Here is a 10000-nt window from a genome sequence, read left to right as displayed (position 1 = left end):
TCGTGTGGGAACCGGCGTAAGATAAGCATAAGCACAAGCACAAGAAAAGGAAATTTTCCTTTTTTTTTGCGCTTGTGCTTATCTCACGCTTGTGCTTGTGCTTGTGTCTCAGTTCGTTGAGCACCAGGCTTCCATGCGGGAGGCCGTGACTGAGTTCGACTCCGGCCAGACCAACCCTCGTGTTAAATAACTGAGGAGAAAGTGCTGTCTTTGTAATGACATCTGAAAAATGGTTAGACTCTCTAGTCTCTTGGATAAGGATGATAAACTGTAGGCTCCGTTTCACAACCCTCCAATGTTCATAAACGTGTGGGGCGTCAAAGGGCCCACACAAGCATTAATCGCAAATAGTAGGGCATGGAGTTCCAATGTTGTGGTCTGTCTTCTGTGGTGTATCATGGTTGGGAGGATAAATGCTCGGAGATATTAGCTACACCAAACTACTATAAAATCCGAGGGTAAATAAAGATACGATGACGACGATATGATGATGAGTAGACGAGATTGGATGAGTCCATGGGCCCGTCACGGAATCGATAAGAGTTTGTTTTTGCACAAATATTACTGCCGGAATCGTTTAGTTCTTAGCGGTTCCAAATCCAGTTTTGTAGTTTTGCATTTTCTTGTAAACGTGGGTACTTTTAAACAGACTCGCCCGGTCATGGGCTTTAGTTGCACCTTAATCTCCATCGTCATTGCCAAATTTCGAGCCCCTTGATTTGTTATAACAGTAAATTACTCCAAAACTTACAATGGTGGATCGATTTTGGCGGTCATATCAACCCAGAAGGGTGCAGTCGATGTACACGTCCAGGAATCCTCAGGACCTACAGAACAAACGGGGAACTAGTAACAAAAAAGTACCCCTCTAATCATAAGCACAGTGCAAGCCAACTACGAATTTGAGGCTCTAGTTCGTAGTTTTAGGTATGTCGACTTCGTTCAGAAAAAAGAGAGCTTTCAATATAAACATGGCAATGGACGATGGCTACGAAGGACAATTTCTTGCGCGCTTATGGTATCACAAAGCAATTATTCCAAGTCACTACGCCTTTAAAATGTGCAAAAACTATTTAAAAATTAAACAGTTATGACAAGACGATAGTAAGGGTGTAGTCTACGCCACTTCTTCCTCCATGTTGTGCTCTACAGACCGGCGCGGAGCGTTCTGAGTAATAGCCCTTTTCACGGTTAGTTTTTCTCATTTGCATTACAATGTAATTTAGCATGTATGTGAGGCAATTTCGGGCTATTTTGTAGTTTTAACCCGAAATTGACTCGCACCAACGTTAGATTACATTGTAATGCAAGTGAGAAAAACTAACAGTGAAAAGGGCTGTTTGTATGCATGGAGGAATGTTCTTGCATCAGGAAGATCGTAGAGAGCGAAAAAACTTTCCGCAAAGTTTACATGAAGACTGAATTCCCGTAAATTCCTTATAATTGGTAAAACGACGTTGCTGAATGCCCGGGAGACGCCATGTTGATTTTCTAGTCTCTAGTGGTAAGATCCTCCAAGTGGAAGTAGTTTAAGCGAGGATGGAAAACTTACTAGCACTAAGGTCTTACCCTCAGCTACTGTCAGCTTAGCTCCAAGCAAGGAAGACATATCGCTTTTGTACACTGAATAAAGAAAACATTGGCTGTTAGGATGCCCCCACATCTAGGATCTCCCCGACCCCTCCTATGCAAATAGTCCTTTAACTCAACTATTCGTGGTGTAACAAGGTCGAATAACGGTGGTTCGCGCGCGCGTAACATTCGTAAACTGACGAAACAGTTATCTGTGTCGTCACAAACGGGAATCAAAAAGATAGTCTATTGTAGCTGAGACAGACTGTGAGTTGCGATATGAAGTGCGATATGTTTTTTCTTTACAATGCTGTAATCAGTATTGCTCTTTTGATTTCTTTAATCTTGATGAAAAAGATGTTTATTTGGTTGACGAAGAGGTTTCATGGAAGACATTCTGTCCAGAAGAGCAAGAAGCCTTACGAAGAAAAAGAAGATACCGTGGTAATCGCACGCGGTAAACATGGTAGTATTGTGATTCAGTCGCAGATTGAGACTCGTGATGAGAGAGTTGTCAGTGTTTGCAACAAGCAAGGAAGGATTAACAGACAACGAAGAAAGAATGGTGTGAAAGGAACTCTTTTCATGATGAACTCCAAACATGTTAGGGTTAGTACTTTAAAGAAAGACATTGTTCACCAACAGGAAAAGTATGCGCCACTTTGGAAGCGGAATCGTAGCCCAGTAAGGCGGTGTTTTGGTGCCACGCCGGAACAGAAAGAGAACGTTGCTCATCAGAAGAAAGGCTACTGTGTAATAACGATGCCACCGGTAAGTGGAGGAGACAGGAGGAACGACAATTGTGGTATGACAGAGAACGGTTCCTTCAGTTTGAAAGTATCATGCCCATTAAGTAAAGCTGAGAATGACAATCGGAAACGAAAGGGGGTCACCGGAGGATTAGAGATTTGCCGGGCACCATTAGATAAGTTGACAACCGGCAGACCTTTTCAACCTGAGAAAGTCGTGCAAAGCACAAAGTCAGTTAAGTATCCTGTGCGATTATGGTCTGTCGATAGCAACAAGAGCGAAAAAACAGCGACTGCAGCTCACCGGGATGAGCAGGGCTCAAGCGAGAATACGACTCGGCAGAATGAGAAAACCGCTATCTCCTCGATTACAGAGAACGCAGATAATGACGAAAAAGAGGTGTTGGACTTCCAGGGTGACTCAAAAGTTCAACATTTTCCTCGTATTGTGGAGGCTTTGGTGATGGCCGTATACTCCCCTCTTTGGGATAGCGCGAGCGTAAAGAAAGAGGCATCTGACCTCGGACTTAATTCACAAGGTAAACGCTCTCGTGGGACCGTGGAAGCCTTAGCAAAAGCAATGATGTACATGGTTATGTTCGTTGTGTGGCCGTTTTGGGAATTCGTTAAGAAAGACTGGGAACTCTTTAACGACATCTATGGAGAGAAGCCGCGCAATGCGTGCAACACAGACCACGAAGTAATAGCGAGGGTCAAAGGTCAGGACATGGTGAATTGTGATTTTTATGACAACTGTTTATACTGCTTGGCAACTCGGAAGGAAGGTGATCAGCCAGAAAGCATGATGGAAATCATAGAAACCAATAATGACCTTACACTGCTGAGTTGTATTACAAATGTCATCGCAACAGCGAAATCTAAAGCTGCAGCAGTCTCTTCCCACGTACAGTTCAAATTGTGCCAAGTAACTTCTCGTTACCTGTTTGATGCCACTACGCGGGAAGAACAAAGAACTGCAGAGGCTCCGACTGTCAATGATGCAGTATTGAATAAGACCGAAGCCAACCAGTCTTGCCTAAGGCAGCCAACACCCCTTAGCACACAAGGCGTTAAAAGTCGTTCGAAGAAGTCCTCCAGACACAAATTTCCTTCTCAAACACTTTGCCCTCAGAAGGGAAAAAAGGGACAGTTCAATGAACCGTCGATGGTTAGCTGCGCACATAGTCCAGGATGTTTTGCAAAGCAGCCTCAAAACTTGGTCAAGGAAACACATACACCACCTCTGTCCGGCAGGAAAGTTGTTAAGACTACTGTAGGGAAAGCAAATAAAGAGAAGCAAAGGGCGTCCCTTCTGTCGCCAAGTGTAAAACTAGGTTCTAACCCAAAAGCCCTAGATCAAACAGCAGAGTCACACAGTGCGGGAGTTTCCAAACTGATAACGTCTCTTAAAGTCAGTGAAGCGCCTGAACAATCGAGCTTACAGAGCAGCGAAAATACAAGGTCCACACAAGTGTCAGATGATATCGAAAAAACTGTGGGATGTCGGGGAAGGCGGCTATATGAAAAACAGGAACTGACTGAGTCATCTGAACGGAAAAATGCAACTGAAGTTAACTGGCAAGAAACTCAACCCAAGAGATCACCTGATGAACGAATTACAAGCCATTTTGTTTCAAACAGTGTTGATTCGACGATAACAGAAATGCCCAAGGGAAATATCAAAAGGAAGAACTGTGAAAATGCTGTCGATCATAAGTCAAATTACGAACTTGGTTTGGTGGATCAGGCTTCTAGATCATCTCGGTCGGGAGATAAAGGTAAACTAGAACAGCTAGAGTCAATGGAGGTTGAAGAGTATATCCAAGGTTCTGTGACTAAAAAATCCGAGGGGGTGATAGGTGGTGGTTTATTTGGCATGGTGGTGGGTTCAGGGTCGTACCATGTGCGACAGGCACTAGCTACAGAACAAGGCGAAGTGATGGACACGAATGAACAACTCGAAAAACAGGAAGAAGTGCAAGGAGAGAGGGCCCAGAAAAGTCAGCAAAGACAGTCATCATGGAGTTTCTTCCCAGTTTCAATGCCATCGTTCATGAAGTCACCATTTACTGCTCAGGCAACGTTGGAGGAGATGGAAGTTGTGCAAGAGCAAGAATCACTGGTACAGCAAAAGGAGGAAGAAATGGCAGTAGACGAAAAACCATTGTTGATAAAGAACTCATGCGCACAATCAGAAGAAGATATGGACATCGATTCACGTTGCCTTGCAATGGCGACGCCACTAGTGAACCCCTAGGTATGGATGCTAAGTGTCTGCAAGCAACATCTGCTCTTTGGGTGCCACCGGAATCTATGAAAGTCTCCCACCAAGTGTTTAATCCGTCTAGTCCACTGGCAAATCCTTTCACAGAGCTTATGGACACCAAAAGACCATTTGCACCCACCTCTGTAATGCTGGAAGATGCAGATATGTCTGTTCAAATGACATCTGATGAAAAGTTCATGATGCAAGGACGTACAGAGCAAGAGATTTCACCAGATGTGGCATCGGTGAAAGGTGCGTCATTTACGCAGCAATCAGTAAAACCTATGATGCCAAAATTGTCGCCGGCCCTGGAGATGAATCGGCAAATGGTGCAACCAGTTATGCATTCAGTGACCCAGGCAGTTACGCAACAATCGATGCAGAAGGGTTCAAACGGCGATCTGCAACCAGCTATGCCTCAAATAGTAGCGGTACCGGGGTCAGCCACTCAGCCACACTTGTTACCTTCAAGCCATAGTGTCGTTGACCCAAATGACCAAATCATAATGGAACAACTTCAACTGGTGCCAGCTATTGCAGACCCTTCCAGTGACTATGTAGACGTCTCTGATTCAGACGAAGATGACGACTCTGACGATGAAGTTGAGCTCGACCTGGAGACCATTGAGAGGCTCTCTCACCTAGAAACGTCACCTGATCACGCTACAGTTATCGTAAAATTACTGGCGGAAAATGAACTTCAAGAAGCTATGCAGTTGAGAACCCAATCGGATCCCGACTCTGACAGCGACTGTCGTGATAAAAGAGAGGTAGCTGAACTCCTTGGGTCCGAAGCAATGGACAAGCTTTCTGAGTTGAAGGCGTGTATGAAAATGTATCACGACTACAGTGAAAAACTGGCAGTATTATTGTCCGAAGAAGAATCTTCTGGACTACTGTAACACATGACTTAATTCGTTTGTAAATACTGTTAGATAAGGATTTACAACATTTTTTTGTTATCATTGACAAAGAACTTTGAGAAGAAATTATTGATCCAAAGAATATTCTTTATTTATCAAGTTTTATTTTAACTATACTAGTGTGATTGTGACAGTTACAGATCGTCTTGTTTTAGACAAATTTATTTAAACTTGGGCAGAAGAAAGTGAATTGTTCACCCTAAGACACGCAAGACGTGTTACAGAACTTTGAAAAGTAATGCTTAAGCCAACAAATATTTTTTATTACGTGGAATGCCGAAGGCATCCACGTCTTAAAACCGGGCTGGAATCTTTTTTTGTTGGTAGTCGCAAATGTGCATATCCCACAGATATTGAATTGATCTCCGATCGGGTGGACTGATTTATCTTCCCTACGGTATTACTTCCCTGCCCAGAGGAGAACTCCTATACTTCCCAAGCCATCACGATTTTTCTCCGCTAGCGCGTTAGACCACTCGGCCACCGTGACACACTTCCGTCACATTGGTGAAAGCAAACATCTTTCGGCTCGCCATGATTGCTTAAGTATGAACTAGTCGATAAAGTGGACAGATGCTTTTCTTTTGAGAAAAAGGAAAGCTTTAAAGGTAAGGAGAATTTTCTACGCTATTTCTAGATCTTGCTTCGTACTTGTGTGTTCCACTGTGAACATTATTATTTTGCATACAACGAATACTTCATTAGAAGCATTTTGCATAGAACGAATACGTACTCCAATATTTCTTGGGAACCAGTTTGTTCGCCGTTTTGACGTAGAAAGAAAATAAGAAAATAGCTTTGAACGGCCAAACAAGAAAAAATGAAATCAAGTTTAAAAAAAACGAATTAGCTATCGCCGTCACGGGGACTTCGCAGCCGTCCCCCATCCAAGTACTAACCTCATTCGGAGGAGCTTAACTTCAGCTGACACTTGGACTAGCATCAACGATTGTGATCTTTATGTTAAATTCGCACATAGATCTCGTCGAATTTTATAACACTTGAAAGAAAAAAAAACGCACTAACAAAAACCATGTGTTATGCCGTCATTTTGTCACAGATGTATCCTTTGTTTCGTGAGTTGTCAGTAAACACGCAAGGTATAACTTGATCACAGGCGGCCGCTAAAATCGATGTCACTTCCGATTTTGCGATTTTACTTGTATGACCAAAAGTACGATAGAAAAATTGAACTCTGATGGAACGTAACAAAAATCTCCCGAAATGTTTTTCGCTGATGGCAAATTGTTTTATTCTCGATCGACACTTCCTAAAAGTTCCTTCTGCTCTCCTTAAAAACTACATATTAATATTTATTTACTTTTTCGTCAATATTTGTTTTGCATAAAGCAGGCTAGCAAAATCTGTACCTTGCTTTGTTCGCATTTTTGAGCGTTAAAATAGAATTTTTGGGCGTATGTTCCTGACAGCAAAAGTCGCATATTTTAACGTCCCCCATCCAGATACTAACCCCGCTGGAAAGGGGAAAAAAACTTTAGTAACATTGGTCTTGGAAAGGTGTCAGAAGCTCAGAGTACACGCTTGAGCTTGTGCTGAAAAAGAAGTTGTAAATGATCAACATATCGGCTTTGAAGCCAAATGTTTCTCGATTTCCTGTTATTTTCTTCAAGCGTTGTGGGCTTAGTGTTTTACTGAACCACATGTCTTCTTAGAGGGTATATAGCAAAGATGTCTACCATGGCACCGTAATGATTTACGATACCAAACAATGTCGTGTACTATTAGAGCTACATATTGTGCAAGGACTTGAATCTCCTGGAAAAAACAAAACGCCGCTCAGTTGACAGTTATGGAAAAAAACACTGTCAAGTTACTGCACTACCACACGCAATGCGTTCTTACTTTAAACGAGATGCTTCTGTGAAGCATACACTGGGTTGCCTGTGGTACGTGCTACAGAAAATCAGAAGGCACTGAATTGTGTGGTATTGAAATACAGCATTCCAGTCTCTGAAGAATAACAAATAAAAGAGAAGCGAGAAACATTGGCTTCTGGGCTGACATGTTGATAATTTTCAAGTTCCCTCACAACTTCTTTTTACCACAAGTGTGCCCTCTGAGCATCTGAAGGCTTTCTAATACTAAAGTTCACTGAAGTTAAGCCCTGCCGGGCGGGGTTAGTGTTTGGATGGGAGACCAAAATAACGTACCCCTCCTAAAAAAGAAGCATCGGACCGAAAATACTATTAACTCTAACAAATGCGAACTCAGCAAGGTACAGATCTTTTTAGCTTGCTTTATGCAAAACAAATATTGATGAAAAAGCAAATAACTATCGATACACAGTTTTCAGAAACCGGACGGTCGATCGAGAATAAAATATTTACGACATCAAAACAACATTAATTTTGAACCGTGAATATAGAATATAAAAGTTACGATCAGCGACAAACATTTTGGGAGATTTTTGCTACGTTCAAGTAAATTGCAAAATCGAAAGTGACTTGGCCGGAATTCAGCGGGCGCCGTGATTAAGTTACCGCTGTATGTTTACTCGCCAAACAGTGAAGCATCTGTGTCAAATGATGGCAACATACCGGGTTTTTGTAAGTTTCTTTTTCTGTCAAGTGTTATAAAGTTTGACAAGGAAATGAGCGAAGTCAAAACAAAGATCACAATCGCCCAACTCTTATTTATGCAAAGTCAAAATTTACTCTCCAAGACACGTACGACGTTATTTATCACCAGGTAATTCCATCATTTTGGAAATAGCAGCTACTTTATTATTCATCTGCGTCACAAGTTTTCACTGATTTTGGGGCTCATTTTGTTGAAACTCAAGCACGCTTCCAACAGGCCTGTGAACCCTTCCTGCTTACAGAGCAATACTAAAAAACTTCTCCCATATCACATTTCAACCTTAAGCTCGAAAATTCAATACACAACATGATATTATAATTCACAAAGGCAGAAAATACCACAGAATCCTTTTCCAGCGAAAATTTTATTGAAACAAACAACATATTTGCTCTTAGAGGCGAAAACCTCTTCCTATTTCATTGCGTGCGTGAAGACAAGAAACTCAATTGTGTCAAATTACCATGTACTTCAGGTAAATACTGCTCACTTTGATTTCGTCTCGACGGGCGATAGATTGTTGTCGAGGTCCAGTACTCGTCGCTTTTGAGATTCATGCCTAGTTTATCCAACTGACTTTCCATTATTGAGCTCCATAAGGGTATATTTTGTTTAAGGATCCACTAAAACGCCATTCGCGTTGCATGACTTTCGACGCCATTGCAGGCTAAGTTAATGATTCTACTGTGTCCACCAGAGAAATCTACGCAGTTCCACTACCCTCTCGATCCTAAGAAAATACGCCCAGAAGGCTCTATACACAAAGACACCACTTACCAGGGGAGTGACAGGCAAGACTTTTACCGACACGGAAAAAAAAAAACTAAAAAAAAGAAAAAAAGAAAAACAAACTAAACGCAGACCTCGACTGGGTTTGCCATAGGCAACCCAGTAAAAATATCCCGTATCTACTCAAATCTACCCCCCCCCCCCCCACCTCCAGACTAAAAATCCCGTATCCCCACAATTTTTTTACCTAATTATCCCGTATCCTGATCGCTTCTCGGGCTTTTGGCTAAGATTAGTTTCTTGGCCAAGGACTACGGTCAAGTACTATTGTACAACGTACGGTACTTTTTCAGTGCCGTAAGGGGCAGGCACAGAACAGTTTCGGCTGTTTGTCTGTTCTCTCGAAAACGATGACAAGGGTTTTTTGGGTTTTTTGTTCAGCTCGAGTGTAGAATCAGGACGAACTGTTGTAGTTTCTGATAACTATTTACTACTTGTAGCTTTTGTTGAATTTTGAATCGATGATAGAGAGAGTTTTGGCGATCTCAATCCGGACTGGACTACTGGATTTAAGGATTTTTCTTAACGAGATTTCAAGTTATTGTGGAACGTTTGGTACCAAGTTACTGAAATCAAGATTATGAAATTGTAAAATTAGAACTTTGGACTGGACTATACAACACGCAATTACGGAATTTTTGAGCATTGAGAGAAATAGAGCACGGATGTTGTCTTCTTGTCTTCGCCACGGCAAATTTATACAGTTTGCAAGGAACTAAACCAGGATTACAGAACCAGACGTCGATTACAGGGCCCGGTTGTTCGAAAGCCAATTACCTTAATCCAGGATTAGCGTAAACTTTTGTTTCATGTTTTCAACTTTTTGGTCACAGTTTCCTTTGCTTATTTTTGTTTTTCAAGATTGACTTCTTCTAATGTAAAGTTTTTCTGAATATCAGCCTTGAACAGCATTTGGGAGTAGAGGATAAAACTCGTTTTAAAACCCAGTTTCTGAACAACTGGCCCAGGATGATAAGTTGTTGAACTGTGATTTGTAATAAGTTTTTCGGATGATTTAAGGCTGATCCTGTAATTTTTGGATGAAAGGAGTTAACGAAGCAAGTAAAACTGTAGGATTTGAATTAAGTCTCCTTCCAAAAAAT

The 10000-nt window shown here is 41.8% G+C and overlaps 1 long non-coding RNA gene across 1 annotated transcript in view; it reads right to left on the bottom strand.

The window, feature by feature from the left end:
* Positions 1–1612, bottom strand: part of LOC138046385 (uncharacterized) — a 4279-nt gene extending 2667 nt beyond the window's left edge. The window contains exons 1-2 of the long non-coding RNA XR_011131727.1: positions 1570–1612; positions 752–827 (exon numbers count right to left, since the gene is read on the bottom strand). This is a non-coding gene — a long non-coding RNA (uncharacterized lncRNA). The remainder of the gene's footprint in view (positions 1–751; positions 828–1569) is intronic.
* Between the last annotated feature and the right edge of the window lie 8388 nt (positions 1613–10000).

The sequence above is a fragment of the Montipora capricornis genome, chromosome 1 (genome assembly GCF_036669925.1).
Source record: "Montipora capricornis isolate CH-2021 chromosome 1, ASM3666992v2, whole genome shotgun sequence".
Lineage (NCBI taxonomy): Eukaryota > Metazoa > Cnidaria > Anthozoa > Scleractinia > Acroporidae > Montipora > Montipora capricornis.
This window is presented reverse-complemented; position numbering and strand designations above follow the sequence as displayed.